This window comes from Syngnathus scovelli, unplaced genomic scaffold, assembly GCF_024217435.2.
Source record: "Syngnathus scovelli strain Florida unplaced genomic scaffold, RoL_Ssco_1.2 HiC_scaffold_30, whole genome shotgun sequence".
In the NCBI taxonomy this organism is placed as follows: domain Eukaryota; kingdom Metazoa; phylum Chordata; class Actinopteri; order Syngnathiformes; family Syngnathidae; genus Syngnathus; species Syngnathus scovelli.
The window spans coordinates 933,048-950,553 of record NW_026061392.1 but is presented as its reverse complement, the minus strand read 5'-3'; the positions used below and the strand labels follow the sequence as shown (position 1 = coordinate 950,553).

General features: G+C 48.9%; 1 long non-coding RNA gene across 1 annotated transcript; it reads left to right on the top strand.

Moving 5' to 3' along the window:
* The first annotated feature begins 14,930 nt into the window (after positions 1-14,930).
* On the top strand, positions 14,931-16,257 carry LOC137840009 (uncharacterized). Its single transcript, XR_011086397.1, has 3 exons — positions 14,931-15,008; positions 15,476-15,652; positions 15,780-16,257. It is a non-coding gene; the product is annotated as an uncharacterized lncRNA (long non-coding RNA).
* Positions 16,258-17,506: the final 1,249 nt, after the last annotated feature.

The following is a 17,506-nucleotide window of genomic DNA, read 5'->3' as shown; positions in this document are numbered from 1 at the left end:
AATGAGGAGAAGATGAAGGAGATCATCGTCGACTTCAGGAAAAAACAGCCTCACCACGCTCCACTGATCATCAACAGCTCAGCTGTGGAGGTGGTCAGCAGCACCAAATTCCTGGGGGTCCACATCACAGAAGACCTCACCTGGACTATGAACACTACGGCACTGGTCAAGAGGGCACAGAAGCGCTTGTACTTCCTGCGGAGGATGAGGAGAGCCCACCTGCCCCCACCCATCATGAGGACGTTCTACAGGAGCACCATAGAGAGCATTCTGACAAGCTGTCTCTCTGTGTGGTGTGGAGGCTGCACCGCCTCCGATTGGAAGAACGTGAGGAGAGTGGTGAGGACAGCAGAGAGGATCATAGGGGCTCCTCTTCCCTCCATTCAGGACATTTCATCTCAGCGCTGCATGTCCCGTGCCCGTAACATCATCAATGACCCATCACACCCCCACCATGGACTGTTCTCCCTGCTGCCCTCTGGGAAGAGGTTTGCAGCATCCGCTGCAGGTCCACCAGGTTCTGCAACAGCTTTTTCCCTGCTGTCATCAGACTGTTGAACACTAGAACTGTTGAGCTCTAAACTGAACTCTGCATCACACATTCACAGAACTGTACTTTATGACACTACGGACCTCTATCTTGCACTATCTCGCACTACCAACTTTACTGAACTTGTATAAACCCTTTAAATAGAAGTTTAATACATGGTTTAGCATTCCTCTGCACACTCTTGAATACTGTTTTGCCTACTTGCACTATTGCATAATTATCACTGCTGCACTTTATACTTATTTTTAATATATATATATATATATATTTTTTCATAGGATATGTTACTTCTATTCAACTGCAATATCACTACTTTGTTGTAAGACGTATGCAACGGAATTTCGTTTTGTATGCACCATGTGCAGACAAGATGACAATAAAGTTTGTCTAAGTCTAAGTCATGTCAGGTCAGCTGTCTGGAGAGAGAGAGAAGTCAGGACCTGCGGGCGGAGCACCACCGTGCCACCGCCGCCATGACGGAACTCAAAAGCAAACTCCATGAGGAGAAGCAGAAAGAGTTATCCATTACCAGGGAGACATTACTGCGGCAGCATGAAATGGAGCTGATGAGAGTGATCAAAATCAAAGATGGAGAGATCCAGCGACTGAATGCCTTGGTCCTCAGCCTGAGGGACGGCTCCATGGACAAGGTGATCCGCTCTATCCGTGTCTGACTATCCGCACGCCACGTCGGGCTTCGATGCGGCCGCTACCGTATTGTGTAGCTTGTCCCCAGTAAGCGTCGCGGCGCTCCGTTGCGGTCTCAACGGCCCGGTGTGGCGCAATGTCTGCTCAGGTGAGGAGGGGGGGCGCTTTGCTGGCGGAGGTGGAGGAGACGCGGCGGTGTCGGGAGACCGAGCGGTGTCGCCTCCACCAGGAGCGCGGAAGAAGCCCTGGCAGCGGCCCAGCAGGCCTGGCAGTCCCGAGCGGCCGAGCTCCGATCGGCTCATCACCAGCATCGGGAGGAGATGAGCCGAACCAAGAGAGACTGCGAGAGGGAGATCCGCCGACTGGTAGGACTGATCAGATGCGCGGTGCGTGGCTATGTTCCCAATTTCGTTGTATACCTGCAGTGCAATGACACCTAAGGCATTCTATTCTATTCTATTTCACAAGAAGAAAATGTCCGGTTGCTCGCTTCGCTTTTGTCACAGCAAAGGTGTTCTAGTCGATTCAAGAAAAAAATTGGCCGGTTGCTCTCTTTGTTTTTGTCACAATTCTGGCAAATGAGTTTGCCCGCCTGCCTGAGCGCTCCCCGTTTGTACATCCAGACGGATGAGATCAAGCTGAAAGACAGAGCGGTTAGTGTTTTGGATGAAGCCCTGGGGCCGGCCACGTCCACCGCCTTCAGCTGCAGACTCAGGCTGCCGAGCAGCAGATCGCTGCCCTGAGGGATTCCCAAAGGGCGGGCCTAAACTACCCTGGAAGTGGGGTCAACGCCGCTACTAGCAATCCTCTTCATTGCATAAGCCACCTCATCACACACTTGCAGTACGCATGACTTAGTTCGTTGCTGGAGGAAGGTAGCACAAAAACAGTTTTGAACTTTGAACGAGTGCTTGTGTGTGTGTGTTGCGGGGCGTTTTCAGTCTCAGGAGGCTCGGGACACGCGACGGTTTCATCTGAAAATCGCTGAGCTCAGCGCAGTCATCAGGAAACTGGAGGATCGAAACGCCCTGCTTTCTGAAGAGCGCAATGAACTGGTAATTTATTGACGGCACGCTTGAAGGTTTGCGCTACGTTTGATGCGCGCCATCCAGCGAGGCACCCATTGCGCTTGCTTATTAGTTGAGCGGCGCGGCGAGTCGGTTGCCTGGTAGATGTCTTTTATTGGGAGCCAAAGCCACGATTCAGTTCAAACCGATGCAAAAGGAATGGATACGTTCTGGCCCGCGTGTTGTGCGTCTTTCACATCCCGCACTTCATGCTTGCAGCTAAAGCGACTGAGAGAAACAGAAAGCCAGTTTCTGCCACTCCTGTACAAAAACAAACGCCTGAGCAGGAAGAATGAAGAACTCTCGCTGGTGCTGTGTCGCCTTGAAAACAAAGTGCGCTTTGTCACCCAGGAGAACGAGGAGATGGCAAGCTTGGTAAGTCGACGCGGACAACGGCGGCGTGCCAACAGAGTCCACTGCATTTGTGTTCCACAGAGAAGGCCTAGTTCGCTCAATGACCTGGACCGCGGTTGCGGCCAGCAGGACGGTGAAATGGAGTTCCTTCAAGTTGTGGAGCAGCGGCACATCATCGACGACTTGTCCAAGGTCTTCAGGCAGGCGACTCGGTGCACGTACGGCAGCGCCGCGCTCGCTCGCTGTCGCCAGGAAACCTTTTCCGTCCAAAGCTTGGCCGGCGGCCGCCATCCAAAAAATTGGCCCCTTAAATTCCGACCTTTCAAGCAGGAGCATTGTGCGCACGCGTTTGAACACGCTTTAGACTTGTTTTGCCGTTTTCAGCAGCTCAAAGCTCCCGTTTTGTCAGCGCCTTTGCCACTCGCTGTGCGCTGAAAACGACGGACTTGCCCGGCTGCTCAGCCCGTCAACCATGAGCCGCGAGCGCGACGTCATTGTCCGTAGGCAGCTAGTGGCAAAATGCACCCTGTTAGAGTTGCGCTCGCTCCAACTTATTTTGCAAGAACCACACGGGAGACAAGTAAGTTCTTTTGGACACCTGCAGGTGGAGAGTCCATCCGTTGTACGAATGAAGTCTGACTCTCGGCTCCTGCACGAGCATTTTAATTAAGAGAAACAGGGTGGGTGTAAGAGTGGATTGAATAGAGGAAGCCCTTGACCTCTAGTCAAAACATAGCAAGGGGTGTTTTACGACTTTGTGTAGGAAGGGATAAGCGATAGGGATAAATAAGGGATAAATAATATTATTTATTACAGGTCGCAGTCAAAGTCAAAGCAACACAATGATACGATAAAGATAATCTGGAAAACCCTGACACACCCTGTAGTTGTCACTTTTGGAAAAGACGAGCGTCCCTCCAATCATCGCCGGTGACGTGTTTTTCAGGCTCTGGAGACAGGAGCTCATGTCAGAAATGTCATTGTGAGTCGCGTTTGTTTCTGCGCCGGAGCCGTTCGTTCCCTTTGCATCCAAAGAATCTCAAAGGCGGATTATTTGTGTCGACAGGAGAGAGATTTGCTGCTACGATACCGACGTCGAGAATCTCTGAGGAGGAACAAAGCGTGAGGTCCTGCAAGGTGAGTCTGTTTGTTTGCGGCTGCTTGGTGTTGCGCAAGATGAAATGGCCTTTTTCTCGCTATCGTTCCTCTCGTCGATTCATCGTGAGGTGTCGCTTCAGTTTGTTCAGAGAGATGTTTGCTTCCGCGCCCGCAGGTCATCGAAACATTTTACGGCTACGACGAAGACGTGTTGGTGGACCCGGACGGATCGTCCTTGTCTTTTCACACCGACAGAACCCCCGACACGGAACCCGAAGAGGTAGCCCGCCATTTCTGCCAGCGTATTGGCACCAAACATTCCTCTTCAGCCTGGAATCGGACTCGTCTTTGCGTCGCGGGTGCTTTGTCGCCGGTCTGACTGATTCTGGTACTAGTGCTGTGTTGCATTGGTGTGTGCATGAAGAGGCGGAGCTTCGCTACCGCCAGCTGACGCAAGAATATCAAGCGCTGCAACGAGCCTACGCTCTGCTAGCCCAGACCAGCGAAGGGGACTACGACGCCGAGAAGGAGATCAAGGTGGCGCCCCTTCCCGCAACCCCCGGCCGGGTCGCAGCCTCCCCGTTCTCACCCAGCCTCGGGTGTTCTCTGGTCTGAAAGGAGGAGGAGGAGCCTCCCTCCTCCTCCTTTCAGACCAGAGAAAAGCTGATGGTAGAAATGGGTCACTATCAAAGCAGAGTAGCAGATCTGGAGTCAGCGCTGAAGCAACAAGGACAGGTAAGCTCATCAATGAGCACACCTTTTTCTCAGACAAAATAGCTACATTCTTCAGTCACTCATCCGTCTGGCATTACTGGACCAACCCCCCCCCCCCCCGAACGTGGCTGGGAAAATGCGGAGAAAAGCAAATGTCATTTTCCAGTCAACCAAAGAATTTGTGGATGAAAATGACACAACATTCCAAAGCTGTCCACGCGTTTGTCTCTTCTAGAATGTCAAGTGGGTGGAGGAGAAGCAGCTGCTGCGTCAGAGCAATCAGCAGTTGGCCGAAAAGGTGACGGAAAGAAAGGCGCTGGGCGGAGTCGCTTGGCGTCACACCTGTCGGGAAGCCCCGCAGATGAGGTCTGACTGTCTTTTCAGGTCAGGCGGATGGAGGCGGAAGAAGCGCGTCTGAAAGAGCACATCCAGGATATCCGAGACCAAAACGAACTGCTTGAGTTCCGCATCCTGGAGCTGGAGGTGGGAAGACTCGCACAAGCGTGTTGAGGCCAGAGATGTGACGGACGGACGGACGGACGGACGGACGGACGGATGCATGCCTCTGCCTTTCAGGAGAGGGAGTGGCGCTCCCCCGTCTTGAAGTTTCTGCAAGTCCGTTTCCCAGACGGCCTCAGCCCTTTGCAGATCTACTGCGAGGCCGAGGGCGTGAGCGTACGTAAGGCGTCCCTCGCAACCCTAACCTTAACCCGAGGTCCCAGAACACCTTACATTGCTCCTTGCGCCTTTCCCCCGGACATCGTCATCAGTGATCTGATGAAGAAGCTGGACATCCTGGGCTATAACGCCGTAAGTGTATGTCGAACTCCTTATGTTCGCACTCCACGAGACTCGGCGGCTCAAATGTGACTTTTGGAAGGCTTTGCGCTGAAAGAAGCTTGTTGACGCTGTGCCTTTGGGCTCTTGCAGAATCTCACCAACGAGGAGCAGGTGGTCGTGATTCACGCCAGGACCCTTCTCACCCTAGCCGAGAAGGTAACGCGCACGTCCACGCACGCTCTCGCATTCTGCTTATGTGACAGCAGCCTTTCCTCAGTGGTTAGAATACATCAAAGTGACCAAGTCAGCACTTCAACAGAAGATGTTGGACATTGAAAGTGAGAAGGTAGACAGACACGCGACATCAGCCAAGGGGAACTCCGGCAATGTGCCCCAACAATTCTGACCTTGAGCTGTGCTAGGATATGTTCTGCAAGCAGAAGGGCTACCTGGATGAAGAGTTGGACTTCAGGAAGTGTTCCATGGACCAGGCTCATAAGGTAAGCCGCCCTCAAATCTCCCGCCGGACCACTGATGGACGAGGATTGCGGCCCAGAGGATCCTGGAGCTGGAGGCCATGTTGTACGAGGCGCTACCGCAGCGGGACTGCCCCGCCACGGACGGCGAAAAAGCCAGCCACGCTGGCGTGAATGACGTGCTGACGGCGGATCAGAGAGAAGAGCTTAGGAGCGCCGTGGACCAATGGAAGCGAGCCCTGATGTGCGAGTTGAGGGAGCGCGACGCTTGCAATCTCCAAGAGAGAATGGATCTGCTGCACAGCGCGCAACAGGTAAGGGCCCAAAGCCAGCCCGGCACTTACTTGCACGCTTACTGGCTTTTGAATGCCACTTTCCATTTGTCCGTCCTAGAGGAACAAAGAGCTGAAAGAATTCATCGAAGCTCAGAAGAGACAAATCAAACAATTGGAGGAGAAGTTTCTGTTTCTCTTTCTATTCTTCTCCTTGGCCTTCATTCTGTGGCCCTAACACCAGCTGGTGAGTGAGCTCCAGCGGCACCGCACTCGACACCTCCGATACACTGCCAGCCGGTCTCAGACGTTGGCAGACGCTCCGATGCCAACGTATACCCCCCGCCACGGTGACAGAGGCACCGCGTCACACCGGCGCTCATCCAATCAGAAGGCAGGAAAAGCAAATTCACATGCAGGGCACTTTTGAACCAGAAGAGAGCGCCACAAAAAACGGTTGTTGCCCCAAACGCGCACTAAAAAGGGTCAGAATAACAAGAGTCCCACTGGCCAGCCGGGGCCACCCGTCCAGCTGTTTCTTCAGGGGGGAAAAAAATTGGAGTCACCGGTGAGTACATTTTGCATTTAGCTCTGCTTTTCTGCTTCTGTCTTCAAGTGTGTGGCATCCTGCGATCAAAGATTCAGCCAACCCCAAAGCGGTTGACCTCAACGTCCCACCACCATGCCTACCAGAGCAGGTGACGTGATGCTTTGGACATCCTTCCGTCTCAGATGCCCAAAAGTACTCTTTGCCACATCTGCGGCAATACGGTGTCTTTTCAAAGGTGCAAATAAATCCAGCGTGGGCGGAACACGCACGTCTTCGGTTTTTCCCGCTTTGTTTGTGTGACAGCTGTTGTGAAAATTTTATACAAATAAAGTTGTATAGTACAGGTTTGGCCAAGCCGCAACTCCCGAACCGCATGCGGCTCTTTTATGTTCATATCAACATTTGTGTGTGTGTGGGGGGTTGTGCGTGTTGGCTTCACTTGAGTTCAATTTGGTATTTTGGTCAAAAGCGCATGTGGTGAAATTCCACAAAGTAGGATGGGCAAACACATTTCTTTAAACTATGAGTGTCAATTGGGCTCTCGAAATGGCAGGGAAAAGATGCACAGCAAAACGAAAATACGTAGATGAACACAGGACGTTTTAATCAGAGTGGGAAAGTTTCTATTTTTTGTTGAACGTGATGGCAAACCATTCTGCCTGATATGTCAGACCTCAGCGCATTTCAAAGATTCAAATCTTCAGCGCCATGCGCTTCAGCTCACTCCATGCTAACATTGATCAGGCGTCGAACCCGCAACATCATGCTTAAGAGGTGGCCATGCTAACCAGTGCGCCATTATGTCAACGCATAATAACTAAGTCTACTGATCAAAACAGCGGTTACTATATGACGTCACTACGTCGTGGTCACGTGACGCAGACAAGACGTCAATGGACGTGGGCAGAGTTAACTTGTTTAAAAGGGAGTGGGCAGAAGAAATATTTAATTTATTTAAATCTATTTTGAGTGCACACCATTATGCCAATGCATAACAACTGTAAATCTACTAAACAAAACAGCGGTTGCTATATGACATCTGCCACGTCGTGGTCACGTGACATACGTGACGTCGATGGGCGTAACTTTCGCCGGAATTCAAATCCGCGGGGAGAGTTAACTTGTTTAAAAGAGAGTGGGCAGAAGAATTATTTAATTTATTTAAATCTATTTGGTGTGTGCGCCATTATGTCAATGCATAACAACTGTAAGTCTACTAAACAAAACAGCGGTTGCTATATGACGTCTGCCACGTCGTGGTCACGTGACGCGGACGTGACGTCGACGCCTACTTTACATCCCACCGATCACAGGACCCCTCGGCTGCATAACCGTGCCCCCTTCCCAACCAATCGGATTTGCTATACGCGAAAACGACGCCAATGGAAAGAGCTTCCGCCCAAATTTAAATCCGTGGGCGTGGCTCGCAGCAGGAAGTAGGAAAATGGCGGCGATGTTGACAAAGACACAGCGGATGGTAACATACGACTAACAAGAGAAATATTTTTATTTTCTGCTTGCAACTGGACCGTCCAGAGCGTACACGGTAAGTACAACTCATCGTTTTTAAAAAGAAGTACTTTTGTTGCCCTGAAAAGCGAGTGAGCGTGGCGTTTGTGGGGGACGTCGAATTTCGACGATTCTTTCTGGTCAACGGTTGTAAATGATTGTGTTGATTAAAAAAGAAAACTTGATGTAACTCTACTTTTAACTGCCGTTTCAGATAGATTTGGAATTGCATCACATCCAATTTTGCCTAGAGCGTACACGGTAAGTAACACTCGTTGTGTTTAAGGAGATTTACGTTTGTAATAGCAGAAGTGTAGCCGCGTTGCGTTGTACGTGTGAATGTTGGTCCAGGCGAAATGTTAATGTTTAATTTCATTCCTTTAGGTTCCACGGTGTTTGTTGGCTGCAAGTTTTCCACTGCAAGAAGAGGCTCATATCATTGACCAGGAGCGAGCTACAATGGTGAGTAGCCATAACATTTATGTTAAACACTTCCTATTTCATGTCTAACAGTACTTGATTTAACAAATAACCATAAATAAATACAGTGTGGGCACTGAAGTTAACATATGTGATTATACTGCCTAATCTGTCACCGAGTAGATTGTTGCAAAGTAATATAAGATCCAAAGTTGTAATTCAGAATAGTTTTCAAAAGAAGGCCATTAGAATTATATACAAGTCTGATTACCCTGAACAAGCTATTAATTAAATCACAAATTCTTCAATTCAAAGATTTGGTAGATTATCAGACAAATAATGTCTAACAGTAATTGATTTAACACATCACGATAAGTAGATTGAGTGTGGGCACTCTCAAATTAACATATATGATTATACTGCCTAATCTGTTACAGAGTATGTTGTTGCCAAGTAATGTAGAATAGATCCAAAGTAGTAATCCAGAATAGTTTTGAAGAGGCCATTAGAATAATAAACAAATCTGATTACCTTGAACATAATAACAAGCTAAGTGTTTAATATGTCCTATGAAGTCGAAATTGGGCACCGTCATGTGGTGAAATTTGGAATTGCATCACATCCAATTTTGCCTGGGAACAAACAGATTAAATAAATCTTAGTTTTGAATAAGCCACTCCTTCTCAAACAAGTAAACTCTGCCCATTTCGCGCAGTAGATGTTCTGTTAATATCTAGTATTTATACAAAGTCATAATTTAAATTGCTTTCAACCTTCATTCATCGGTTCAACCAACATTACTCGCTCTTACTACCAACTTGTATTGATTTAACTAAGCGTTTAATACTTCCTATCAGGTCTCAAGGCAAGATTTGGCAAAATACAGTTTCAGCAAATCCAATTTTGCCAGGGAACAAAAATAGATTAAATAAACTAAATAAGTCTTCTTCCCAATAAATAAATCAGAAAAGTCTGTCTTGTAACCAGTCCTCTTCAAACAAGTAAAGTCTGCCCATTTTGTGCCGTAGATTTTGTGTCCATGCCTAGTATTTAAACAAAATCATAATTTAAACGACTTCTTGCCTTCATTCACTTTGGATATTTGGAATTGCAGCAAATCGAATTTTGCCAGGGAACAAAAATAGATCAATTAAACTAAGTCTTCTTCCCATTAAATAAATTAAAAAAGTCTGTCTTGTAACCAGTCCTTTTCAAACAAGTAAAGTCTGCCCATTTTGTGCCGTTGATTTTGTGTTAATGCCTAGTATTTATACAAAATCATAATTTAAAGGACTTCATTCCTTCATTCACTTTGGAAATTTGGAATTGCAGCACATCAAATTTTGCCTGGGAAGAAAAGTAGATTAAATAAATTTAATAAGTCTTACTACTTCCCATTAAATAAATTAAATACGTCTTACTTGTTCCCACTCCTTTTCAAAACAGTAGTTTAAAACGAGGGCCCTTCACTCAACCTTTAACCCTATTTATTCACCTTCTAGGCTAAGTGTTAAAGGCTAAGTGTTAAAGGCTAAGTGTTAAAGGCTAAGTGTTAAAGGCTAAGTGTTAAAGGCTAAGTGTTAGAGGCTAAGTGCCAGAGGCTAGGCGCCAGAGGCGAGTTTTTGTGGGCTGAAGTTTTAGTGGGGTTAGTGTGAATACAATCCAAAAGAATACAACAGAATACAATACAATAGAATATAATACATAGATTAAATTCAATAGCTCTTACTACTTCCCATTAAATAAATTAAATACGTCTTACTTGTTCCCAATCCTTTTCAAAAAAGTAGTTTAAAACGAGGGCCCTTCACTCAACCTTTAACCTCAACCCCGCACGTCACATTGTGTTGTATCTGTGAATGTTGGTTGTGGCCAAATGATAGTTTTCTTTCATTCGTTTAGGTTCCACGGTGTTTGTTGGCTATGTTTTCCACTGTCAGAAGGATGAAAATACAAAGTACAACGCTTGGACGTGGGCGAAGACGTCACCGGTGAGTCCTTCCTTCCTATTTATTTACCTTCTAGATGCTAGAGGCTAAGTGTTAGAGGCTAAGTGTTAGAGGCTAAGTGTTAAAGGCAACACAATACGAACAACACAACACAATACGAACAACTCAACACAATATGAACAACACAATATGAACAACACAACACAATACGAACAACACAACACAATACGAACAACACAACACAATACGAACAACACAACACATTACGAACAACACAACACAATACGAACAACACAACGATACTGCACTGAACAACACGATACCGCACTGAGAAACACGATACCGCACTGAACAACACGATACCGCACTGAACAACACCATGCCGCACTGAACACCATGCCACACTGAACAACACCATCCCGCACTGAACAACACCATGCCGCACTAAACAACACCATGCCGCACTGAACAACACCATGCCTCACTGAACGACACCATGCCGCACTGAAAGACACCATGCCGCACTGAACGACACCATGCCGCACTGAAAGACACCATGCCGCACTGAAAGACACCATGCCGCACTGAACAACACCATCCTGCACTGAACAACACCATCCCGCACTGAACAACACCATCCCGCACTGAACAACACCATGCCGCACTGAACAACATTATGCCGCACTGAACAACATTATGCCGCACTGAACATTATGCCGCACTGAACAACACCATGCCGCACTGAACAACACCATGCCGCACTGAACAACACCATGCCGCACTGAACAACACCATGCCGCACTGAACAACACCATGCCGCACTGAACAACACCATGCCGCACTGAACAACACCATGCCGCACTGAACAACATTATGCCGCACTGAACAACACCATGCCGCACTGAACAACACCATCCTGCACTGAACAACACCATTCCGCATTGAACACCATGCCGCACTGAACAACACCATCCCGCACTGAACAACACCATCCCGCACTGAACAACATTATGCCGCACTGAACAACATTATGCCGCACTGAACAACACCATGCCGCACTGAACAACACCATGCCGCACTGAACAACACCATGCCGCACTGAACAACACCATGCCGCACTGAACAACATTATAACGCACTGAACAACACCATCCCGCACTGAACAACACCATGCCGCACTAAACAACATTATGCCGCACTGAACAACATTATGCCGAAATGAACAACACCATGCCGCACTAAACAACACCATGCCGCACTGAACAACACCATGCCGCACTGAACAACACCATGCCGCACTGAACAACACGATCCCGCATTGAACACCATCCCGCACTGAACAACACCATGCCGCACTGAACAACACCATGCCGCACTGAACAACACCATGCCGCACTGAACAACACCATGCCGCACTGAACAACACCATGCCGCACTGAACAACACCATGCCGCACTGAACAACACCATTCCGCACTGAACAACACCATGCCGCACTGAACAACATTATGCTGCACTGAACAACACCATGCCGCACTGAACAACACCATGCCGCACTGAAAAACATTATGCCGCACTGAACAACACCATGCCGCACTGAACAACACCATCCCGAACTGAACAACACCATGCCGCATTGAACAACACCATGCCGCACTGAACAACACCATCCTGCACTGAACAACACCATCCCGCACTGAACAACACCATGCCGCACTGAACAACACCATGCCGCACTGAACAACACCATGCCGCAATGAACAACACCATCCCGCACTGAACAACATTATGCCGCACTGAACAACATTATGCCGCACTGAACAACATTATGCCGCACTGAACAACATTATGCCGCACTGAACAACATTATGCCGCACTGAACAACATTATGCCGCACTGAACAACACCATGCCGCACTGAACAACACCATGCCGCACTGAACAACACCATGCCGCACTGAACAACACCATGCCGCACTGAACAACACGATCCCGCATTGAACAACACCATGCCGCACTGAACAACACCATCCTGCACTGAACAACACCATCCCGCACTGAACAACACCATGCCGCACTGAACAACATTATGGCGCACTGAACAACATTATGCCGCACTGAACAACACCATGCCGCACTGAACAACACCATGCCGCACTGAACAACACCATGCCGCACTGAACAACACCATCCCGCACTGAACAACACCATGCCGCACTGAGCAACACCATGCCGCACTGAACAACACCATCCCGCACTGAACAACACCATGCCGCACTGAACAACACCATTCCGCACTGAACAACACCATGCCGCACTGAACAACATTACGCTGCACTGAACAACACCATGCCGCACTGAACAACACCATGCCGCACTGAACAACACCATGCCGCATTGAACAACACCATGCCGCATTGAACAACACCATGCCGCACTGAACAACACCATCCTGCACTGAACAACACCATGCCGCATTGAACAACACCATGCTGCACTGAACAACACCATCCTGCACTGAACAACACCATCCTGCACTGAACAACACCATCCCGCACTGAACAACACCATCCCGCACTGAACAACACCATCCTGCACTGAACAACACCATGCCGCACTGAACAACACCATGCCGCACTGAACAACACCATGCCGCACTGAACAACACCATTCCGCACTAAACAACACCATGCCGCACTGAACAACACCATCCTGCACTGAACAACACCATCCCGCACTGAACAACACCATGCCGCATTGAACAACACCATCCTGCACTGAACAACACCATCCTGCACTGAACAACACCATGCCGCACTGAACAACACCATGCCGCACTGAACAACACCATGCCGCACTGAAAAACACCATGCCGCACTGAACAACATTATGCCGCACTGAACAACATTATGCCGCACTGAACAACATTATGTCGCACTGAACAAGACCATGCCGCACTGAACAACACCATGCTGCACTGAACAACATTATGCCGCACTGAAAAACACCATGCCGCACTGAACAACACCATCCCGCACTGAACAACACCATGCCGCATTGAACAACACCATGCCGCACTGAACAACACCATGCTGCACTGAACAACACCATGCTGCACTGAACAACACGATCCTGCATTGAACAACATTATGCCGCACTGAACAACATTATGTCGCACTGAACAACACCATGCCGCACTGAACAACACCATGCTGCACTGAACAACATTATGCCGCCCTGAAAAACACCATGCCGCACTGAACAACACCATCCCGCACTGAACAACACCATGCCGCATTGAACAACACCATGCCGCACTGAACAACACCATGCCGCACTGAACAACACCATGCCGCACTGAACAACACCATGCCGCATTGAACAACACCATGCCGCACTGAACAACACCATCCTGCACTGAACAACACCATCCCGCACTGAACAACACCATGCCGCATTGAACAACACCATGCCGCACTGAACAACACCATCCTGCACTGAACAACACCATCCCGCACTGAACAACACCATGCCGCACTGAACAACATTATGGCCTACTGAACAACATTATGCCGCACTGAACAACACCATGCCGCACTGAACAACACCATGCCGCACTGAACAACACCATGCCGCACTGAACAACATTATGCCGCACTGAACAACATTATGCCGCACTGAACAACATTATGCCGCACTGAACAACACCATGCCGCACTGAACAACACCATGCCGCACTGAACAACACCATGCCGCACTGAACAACACGACGTCGCACTGAACAACACGACGCCGCACAGAACAACACGACGCCGCACAGAATAACACAATACCGCACAGAACAACACAATACCGCACAAACAGTTTTAGATAATATTACGTCGCAGTCATGTGACGCGGACATGACGTCAATAGGCGGAACTCACGGCAAAATTATAATCCGTGGGCGTGGCTTGCAACAGGAAGTAGGAAAGCGGCAATTCTGGCAAACAAGACACAGCGGTTAGTAACACGATGACTTACAAGGCAAATATTTTTGTTTTCAGCTTGCAACTTGACCGTCTAGAGCGTACAAGGTAATTACAACTGTTTTTTTTTTGCCCTGAAAAGCAAGGGAGTGTGGCGTTTGGGAGGAATGTCGAACTCGGCGTCTGCTTCCAGCCACAGACGCCAAATTTCGACGATTATTTCGACTGGTCAACGGTTGTAAATTATTGCGTTGACTAAAAACTTTATTTAACTCTACTCTTAACTTTGCCGTTTCAGATATGCGGGTATTACACCGCGGAAATGACGTCAATAGGCTGAACTCTCGCCAAAATTCAAATCTGTGGGCGCAATGGCCTTGAGCGAGACACCGGATACAAACACGACGATTATCAACAGAAATATCTTTATTTTCTGCTTGCAAGTGGACCGTCTAGAGCGTACACGGTAAGTACAACTCATTGTGTTTAAAAAGATTTACGTTTGTGTAGTTTGCGTTGCGTTGTATCTGTGAATGTTGGTTTAGGCTAAATGTTAATGTTTAATTTCATTCCTTTAGGTTCCACGGTGTTTGTTGGCTGTATGTTTTCCACTGCAAGAAGAGGCTCGTATCATTGACCAGCAGGAGCTACAATGGTGAGTACCCCTTTCGTCTTCCATTTATGTTAAACACTTCCTATTTCATGTCTAACAGTACTCGATTTAACAAATAACCATAAATAAATACAGTGTGGGCAGTCACGTTAACATATGTGATTATCCTGCCTAATATGTTTATCACAAATATGTCACTAATCACTAATATGTTTATTTGTTTATCACAACACCTTTGGACCTTCAGCAATCGATTATTTCCCTTCATCTACATAGAGACAGAACGATGGTGTCTTAAACATCTCATTCATTTCACCAAATAACTTCACGCAGGTGGATAACGGCCGTCTCGGTCACGCTATGTTGCGTGATGCAGTTTTGAAGAACCAAATGCATTTATTCAATGAATAAGTCAAGCTAGTTCTATGTTTATGATGTTGTAAGTTACGGTACCGATTGAAGTTGAGTTCGAAGCCAGTGGAAAACAGCGCTGCGTTTGTGCTCTCCAGGTACAAATGTTGTGATCTCTGACTGACGACCGGGCGAGACTCGAGTAAGAGATGTCCAAACGAGCTCCGGCAGGGCGGGCCAAGGCGGAGCGAACGGACGCCCTTCAGGCCGCCAATGACGAGCTGAGAACCAAACTGATGGACGTCCAGTTAGAACTTCAGCAGGAGAAGAACAAGGTGAAAACCTCAACAGACAGACACTGCCTGCCTCCCTGCCTGCCTCCCTGCCTGCCTCCCTGCCTGCCTCCCTCCCTCCCAGTTTTCCCGATGTAGATTAGACATGCGTGTGCCATGACTGTGTCAGCCTACATCAACAAATGCACCGAGGACGTCAGCACCACTAAGAATATCATCACCCGGGGCAACCAACGACCCTGGATGACTGAGGAGGTACGTCAAACGCTACGAGCGCGGAACTCTGCCTTCAAGTCTGGCGACAAGGAGACACTGAGGACAGCGAGAGCCAACTTGAACCGTGCCATCAGGATAGCGAAGCGAGACCGCAGTCGAAAATTTCAGGATCGTTTCCACGACGTCAAAAACATCAGGAGTATGTGGCAAGGCATACGGGCGATTACAGACGACAACTCACCCTCCCCCCCCCGGTGGGTGTAGTTGATGCTGACTTTCTAAATGGTCTAAATAACTTCTTTGGGAGGTTCGAGGCACTAAACGGCACTCCAGCAGTTAAAACTGTCCCCCATCAGGAAGAGGAGGTACTCTGCCTTGACTCCGCCGATGTGTTGAAGACCCTGAGGAGAGTCAACCCCTGTAAGGCCCCTGGCCCGGACAACATTCCTGGGCGTGTGTTCAGGGAATGTGCAAGTCATCTGGCTGGGGTCATCACAGACATTTTTAACACCTCGCTGGGCCAAGCCACAGTGCCGGCGTGCTTTAAGACTGCCTCCATCATTCCGGTGCCGAAGAAACCTCAAATCACCTCATTTAATGATTACCGGCCTGTTGCACTGACTCCGGTTATGATGAAGTGCTTCGAAAGGCTGCTTAAAGGTCACATCGTTTCCAGACTCCCCCTATTATTTGACCCGTTCCAGTTTGCCGACCGGCAAAACCGCTCCACTCAGGAAGCCATCTCCTCCGTTCTTCACCTGAGCCTGGCTCACCTGGAGGAGAAGAACACCCATGTGCGGAGGCTGTTCCTGGACTTCAGCTCAGCGTTTAACACCATCATCCCACAGCATCTGGTAGGAAAATTGGAACACCTGGGCTTCAACACCCCCCTTCGCAACTGGCTGCTAGACTTCCTCACCAACAGACCTCAGTCAGTCCGGGTCGGACAGAACACCTCTGATGTCATCACCCTCAGCACAGGCTCCCTTCAGGGCTGCGTCCTGAGCCCCCTGCTGTGCACCCTGATGACACACGACTGCGTCCTCAGGTTCACCACCAATCACATCGTGAAGTCAGCAGACGACACAACGGTGGTGGGGCTCATCAGAGACAACAACGACCTGGACTACAGAGAGGAGGTGGAGCAGCTGGTGGGCTGGTGCAGAGAAAACAGCCTGATCCTGAATGAGGAGAAGATGAAGGAGATCATCGTCGACTTCAGGAAAAAACAGCCTCACCACGCTCCACTGATCATCAACAGCTCAGCTGTGGAGGTGGTCAGCAGCACCAAATTCCTGGGGGTCCACATCACAGAAGACCTCACCTGGACTATGAACACTACGGCACTGGTCAAGAGGGCACAGAAGCGCTTGTACTTCCTGCGGAGGATGAGGAGAGCCCACCTGCCCCCACCCATCATGAGGACGTTCTACAGGAGCACCATAGAGAGCATTCTGACAAGCTGTCTCTCTGTGTGGTGTGGAGGCTGCACCGCCTCCGATTGGAAGAACGTGAGGAGAGTGGTGAGGACAGCAGAGAGGATCATAGGGGCTCCTCTTCCCTCCATTCAGGATATTTCATCTCAGCGCTGCATGTCCCGTGCCCGTAACATCATCAATGACCCATCACACCCCCACCATGGACTGTTCTCCCTGCTGCCCTCTGGGAAGAGGTTTGCAG